The sequence below is a fragment of the Lynx rufus genome, unplaced genomic scaffold (genome assembly GCF_022079265.1).
Source record: "Lynx rufus isolate CCGP_SWC_20201006 ecotype Redwood Valley unplaced genomic scaffold, mLynRuf1.p SCAF_14, whole genome shotgun sequence".
NCBI classification, from domain to species: domain Eukaryota; kingdom Metazoa; phylum Chordata; class Mammalia; order Carnivora; family Felidae; genus Lynx; species Lynx rufus.
The window spans coordinates 36,721,487-36,728,634 of NW_025814828.1; positions in this window are offsets into that span (position 1 = coordinate 36,721,487).

Consider the following 7,148-nt stretch of genomic DNA (forward strand, 5'->3'; position numbering starts at 1 on the left):
GGTCAGATACTTAACTGACTGAGCCACCCAGATGCCCCTAAAGTGGTTGGATTCTTGGGAAGAAAATGCACAATGGGAGAAACAAGATTTTTATAGAGGAGGGGAGAGTCAACAGCATCAGAGCTGAAGACTTAACAAAGAGAATAGGGCATTGGATTCATTTCTACTAATTGAAAGTAGTTCTGTGAGCTATCTTTTGTGTAGAAAAATAAATTAAAATCTCAGATACATTTGGAATTTTGCCTTCTGTCTTAGCTATAAGAGATTTCAAAGGTAAAGTGGGAAATTAAATTGGTATCTCCTTAATTCCCTTTCCTGAGTTTCCTGGTGCTTTCTTCCCAGGTGGCTGCGGAACTATCATATTACATGGTAAAAACACACAATCAGCTGCAAAATGTCTAATGGGTGACTTATATTGCACCCAGCCCAGGCTAAGTTGCAAAGAGTCATGTAAGTCACCCAAACCTCAATGGAAAGTAGTATGATTTACTATGCTAAGTGCACTGTGAAAAAGGTCAAGTGATTAATAAGTCACCAATATGAAATACAAGCCTATCGACAGTGGTAGGTTTAATCATTTACCCTCCTCTGGGTACAGATGGAGGAGATCCTCTCTGGGGGTCTTTTCCAGCAGTATGAGTCTGCAAAACTCTCAAGGAGATATTTTCTTCTTACCACCCTTTTTCATAAATGATACTTTCTTTTTGTAAATGGAAACTCTTTTCCTGAAAAATCTTTTTTTCCCATAGAGATAATCTATAACGTCAGGATCTGCACTAATAGGATGTTTTCCATTTCGGTCAAGAGAAGAAAATAACTATTAGATTTTCCACAGGCTGTTTGTGGTAATTCTCAGATCTGATAGGAACTCTTCAATGATATTTTGCCTTAAGTATTCTAATCAAATATTTTCCATTCAAGCTTATTTACCCTTGTTATCTATTTTAAATTGTCTTGTAATGGAGACAAAAGCTAAGAAAGTAACCTTTTATAAGACAAGAGCAAAACCAATCTAAGGTGAAAAGATAGAAATTCTAATGGTCTGTAAAAAATAACGGAAGGACTATTTATTGAGGGCTTATTATAAATGCCAGACACTATGCAAAGAGATTACACATATTTCATTTAATCCACATAAAATAGATATTATTGCCCTCATTTTACAGATAGGGAGACTGAGACTTGGAGGGAAGTTGAGTAATGTCCCAAGGGTTACACAGCCAGAAAGAGATGGACCCGTGTTTGAACAAGTCTGCCAGATTGCAAAGCCCAAATCATTGTGCACCCTGACTTGCTTTTTTTTGTTTCTCTGAGGCAGTAAGTTTTATTTTCATTATTTTTCATATCAAGCAGTGTGTGCCTCAGGCAAAAGGTACAATGCATTGAATAAAAAAAACAGCAAGAAGAATAACAATTCCTGCTTATTGAAATTTTATGTAGTGCCAGGCACCGTGCTTAGTGTCTTTCAAGCATTTATTTGCTCATTCAGTAAAACTTTATTGAGCCTTTATTACACACTAGGCACTGAGGAGGCAATAGTGAGCACAATCAACATGATTCTTACCCTCTTGGAGTTTCATAAATTAGTGAGTGGGGCAGACATGAATCAAATACCCACAAAAACAAATATATAATTTTTTTCCACGGGGGTGCCAAGACTATTCTTGGAAAAGGACAATCTTTTAAACAAATGGTGTTTGGAAAATCGGATATCCACATGCAAAAGAATGAAGTTGGAACCTTACCTTATACCATATTTAAAAATTAACTCAAAATCAGTCAAAGACCTAAAATTATAAAACTCTTAGAAGCAAACATGAGGGAAAACTTCATGACATTAGCGTTGACAATGATTTCTTGGATATGACACCAAAAGCATTGGCAACAAAAGTAAAAGTAGATAACTGGGACATTATCAAAATTAAAAACTTCTTGGGGCGCCTGGGTGGCGCAGTCGGTTAAGCGTCCGACTTCAGCCAGGTCACGATCTCGCGGTCCGTGAGTTCGAGCCCCGCGTCGGGCTCTGGGCTGATGGCTCAGAGCCTGGAGCCTGTTTCCGATTCTGTGTCTCCCTCTCTCTCTGCCCCTCCCCCGTTCATGCTCTGTCTCTCTCTGTCCCAAAAATAAATAAACGTTGAAAAAAAAATTAAAAAAAAAAATTAAAAACTTCTGGGCGTGAAAGGACCCAATCAACAGAGTGAAATGGCAACTATGGAATGGAAGAAAACATTTGCAAATCATATATGTCATAAGAGGTTAAATTTCAGAGTACATGAAGAACTCCTACAACTCAACAAAAAAACCCAAATAACCCAACTAAAAAATGGGCAACGAACTTGAATGGACATATCTCCAAAGAAGACATACTAGTGGTTAACAAGTATATGAAAAGGTGCTCAACCTCACTAATCATTAGGGAAACACAAATCAAAACCGCAAAGAAATATTACCTCATGCTTGTTAAAGTAGCTGCTATCAGAAAACAAACAAACAAACAAAAATCAGTGACCAGAAAATAACAAGTATTGGTGAAGATATGGAGAAATGGGAAACTTCGTGCACCATTGGTGTGAATGTAAGATTAGGTAGCCTCTATGGAAAACAGTATGGCAGTTCCACAAAAATTAAAAATAAAGCTACCATATGATCAGCAATGCCGCTTCTGGGTATATATCTAAAAGAATTGAAACCAAGTTCTCGAAGAGATTTGTACGTTCAAGATTATAGAAGCACTATTCACAATAGCCAAAAGGTGGAAGTTAACCCAAATGTCCAACCACAGATAAATGGGTAAACAAAATGTGGTCTATACATGCCACGGAATGTTATTCAGCCTTAAAAAGGAAGGAGATGCTGACACCTGCTACAACATGGGTGAACCTTGAGAACATCATACTAAATGAAATAAGCTAGTGACCAAGACAAATACTGTATGATTTCACAAATATGAGGTATGAAGAGTAAACTCGTAGAAACAGAAACTTAGAATGGTGGTTGCCAGGGGATGGGGGAAGAGCAAAAAGGGAGTTATTGTTTAATGGCTGTAGCATTTTGGTTTTGCAAGAGGAAAAAGTTCTGGAGATTGATTGCACACTTAAAAATGGTTAAGATGGTAAATTTTGTGTCACAGACATTTAAAATTAATTTTAAAACATGTATCTCTAATCTTTTTAACAACTCTACAAGTGAGCTTTTTATTGTACTTTTTATTGTACTTCAGTTTTAGAAAGGCTAAGTCACTTGCCCAAGGTGACACAGTTAGTCATGGGTGGAGATGGAATTTGAACCCATTTCCTGAGCCTAAAGTTCATGTTCTAAACTCTCAACTTAGCTAGCCAGGTCTTCAAACGAATGAACCAAACTACCTCTTGCTGGGTTGAATCACTGTGGTTGGAGAGATCACAGGGCACCAAGATTGAGAGTGGAGTGTGGGTGGCAGTGGGGGTCAAGGGTGCTGATGAAGGGCCTGTATCCCATGACTAGGCAGTTCCTTTCCCCCGCCCACCCCAAATGAGAACTGAGTGTAAGCATGGAATAGGATAGTAGTTAGATTTCCTTTATTCTATTCTCTAAGTTTTCTGTCTCTTTCCTTCTCCACTTTAGAGATAACATCTTAAGCCCAAGTAGAAATAGAACTTAGAAATTTTTGGTAGAGTAGCTGCCTTAAAAGCCCATTGGCAGGGCAGAATGGCAACTAGGGTAAGTTTCTAAGATAAAGCCTTTGGTTGCATCCTGGGGTTCAGGTTAAATCACAGATTGCTTTAGCCTAAATAAGGTAACTGGTGGATGTGCACTGAAGAGCACTTTTTCCAGGGAAAGGAGAAAAGGTAGCGACAGATGCCCTGACCAGACTATCCTGGGAGATTGGGATGAGGGCGGGGATTGGGTGTTATGACCTGTTGAAGCTTCCAATGACCTTCAGAATGAAGCTACTGTAACATTAAAGAAAGCGCTCCACAGAGAATGGTCTAGCAGACCAAGGTTCATGCCATCGTGAGGACTGTGTGCTAGGCCAAAAGAGAAATACAGGCAGTAGATGGCAAGAAGGGACCTAAGGGTAGACTGAAGGGCTCCCTGCTTATGTGGGACCAAAAAGAGATAGAAAGTTGGCCAAGTGAGGGAATGTAGCCCTTCCATAAGCTCAAAAACACCTGGCCCACATGGAGGGGGTTGACATAGGTGATGGTTGCAGAAGCAAATTATAGCTTCATTTTCAGAAGGCCTAAAAGTCTCTAGAGATTCTCGATGACCATGAACTTGAGAATATAAAAAGAGCAGGGAAGGGGGGGAGGATTCTTGGATATTATGATAATGCAGCTTCTCTACCAATGTGGTACTTTTTAGTAAGAAAAACCTGAGCAAACTATCTCTTCCCTTAGCCTGTGAGCTATTTTCCTCACAATTACTTTTTCTGAAAGCAATATGACAAACTCTAAAAAGAACACTAGATTCCACGGTGATCTGGAATAAACGTTTTAAGGAGACAAGGAATATCATTTGAGTGAACTTATTACTTGAAAGACCACTTAGACTATGTAGAATAGTCAGTTGAGGCTCTCAGGCCGAACAGAAAGTCACTCATTCCCTTATGAGTAGTTCAGTGAAGGCAACTAAATTAGTAGTAGGCTTGTAGAAAAACCCACTAAATTTGAATGTTTCCAATTCAGAGAATTCTAAGACACAGGGGGTCTCTTTTTAAACCGGGGTTATTGGAAGTCATAAAACCTACCATTGAAAGTCACTCTAGATCAACATACACTCATATACTTATACCACTGTGGTCTCTTCTACCTCATGTTTTTGACTAAGAGGAATAAACACTGCAGCGGGTCTCTAGGCTGAAATTTGCTGAGTCATGAATCCTTATCCTTCATGACCTGGGTGGTAGGACAAATGCTGAGGAGGGAGGCGGGGAGAAGCTTCCAGTTAAGTCATCATTTATGTCTGGAACACTGAGGCAGTTTTATTGTACCTCACCAGGCACTTGTGGGAAGCATTGCCTCCTCTGGGAGACCAGGCGCTGAGGCTGTGCTGGAGAAAACAGTTACAGGAGAATGATGGAAGGCGTCATAGCTCTCAGAAATGAAGGGACGGAACACACTTTGGCAAGGAAAAAACGGCTTTCTTTAGCAAGTTCCTATATAACTGGGTTTTAAAATTAATTTTCTTTCCCGTATCCACGTTAGCTTCTCTTGAATTCAAAGAAACAAACTCAGTTTTGAGGTAATTTGTTAATATTAGTCATTCACTCATTCTTTCTTTCCATGCCTACTAAGTGCCTGGCAGGGCACTCGGCCTGGGAGGCACCACAGGGAGCAAACTGAGGAAAACAGCTTCATCAAAGGATCAGAGGAAATGGATATAGAATGTAAATGAAGAAAAGTGCTCTCAAGGAAGACACCATTTTGTGTAAAGTGAGAGGTTAACCCAGACTGGGAATCCGGTGGGGGGAGATCAGATATGGCGCCCCCAGCAGAATCATGAACTAGGCCAAAGGTTGGGTTTGAGGGTGGAGAAATCCAGACTGAAGAAATAGCTCATGCAAAGCCCTTGTGGCTTATTTTAGGAACTGAAAGAAGGCCTGTGTGATGGAACAAAAGAAAGTCAGTGGGAGAGTGACCCAACATGAGGTTGGGGATGTAAAGATTTTGATCCCTTTAGGAAGCAACTGTTAGGTTTTAAACAGGGGATGTAGTTTGGAGAGCATATTGGATGGGGAGCAAAAGTGGACAATGAGAAATGACTTGCGCTTTAGTTTAACAGAGGTGGTGATAGATTACATGAGGGTGGAGTGCTACATGTTCTCCATTCCCCTCCAAGTTTTCTCTCCACCCTCTGCTTCCTACTTTATGCCTTGGGAAGCTGAACGGTACGAACCACATAAACAGGATCCTGTGCCCTTTGGCTCCTGGTTGAGTTTGGCCAATGAGGGGGCCCCTGTAGGGGACTGGAAATTTGGAGGAGAATGAGATCAGGGTATTTACTTTCCCAATTCCCTCCCTCCTGGGTTGCCTCTGGCTGGCTGTGTGCCTCATCAGAAGAGCATATTCTTCTCAAATTTGTTTTCTGTACATGTACTGCTCCCTCCCCTGGTCCCTTCAGGCCTAGGGGTGGTGATAGCTTTGCTCATATTGCCAAGGATTTTGCTATTTTCTATTCTGTGTACTTTCTGTCTACTTGCCCCTTTGTAAATAACCCTGTCTCCAGTTATCACAATTTGAGTGTGTCATGTGTTTCCTGTCGGTACCCTCCCCAACATAGGTGGTGGTGGGATACGAAGGGAAATGAATAGATTACAGATGTATCGAGGAGGTTAAATTAGCAGGATTGGAGATTGCAAAAAGCATTACTTATAGACATAAAAAATATTACAGTAATAGTACTTTTATTTTTACTGCTAACAAAATAGACGCCGTGGAGTATTGGCTGAAAATTATATTTGTGTTCATCATCATTTACAAGAATTGTGATTTTCAAAAGCAGCAAGAGTCCAATAGCAAAAGGGAGACAAAAATGACGGGAAACGTAATATTTGGCAATTCCTCTTCTACCTCCTTTTTTCTTCTTAATCTGCCTGTTTTCCTCCTCTTCCATAAATCTATTGTTGAATATCTTAACAGGAAAGCTAGTCATATAATGCTAGATTCAAACTCTAGGCAAGACTTTTTCCAATTATCTTCCTTGTTTTTGTTTTTGTTTTAACATATCTTCCCTGGTAGCATCCCTTGGGCTTTACTTCTAAACCTTTTTACAATCACAGGGAAATACAAGCAAATCTATTGAAAGGTCACTTGTGACCTGCACAATTCATAAATGTCTAGGGTTGGCCCTGCTTTTAGTAGGATTGATTGTACCTAAATCATACCAGAGTGGTAAAGAAAACCTCCAGTTTTTAAGTTCTTCATGAAGGAGATGCCACAATCTTCTTTGATGAGTGAAAATGGCTCATGATGCAGCAGTCTATGCCCCTTCCTGATTTCTGTGGGGATTAAGACTAGCTCATCATTATACTATGAATAAAAGATGTTCATTTACTTGAAAACTTGATCTTTCCAGAATTATCTGCCCAGTTTCCTGAGTTACCTTCTGTGATAGTTTCCTATTGATGCTGTAGCAAATTACCACAAGCTTAATGGCTTAAAATGACA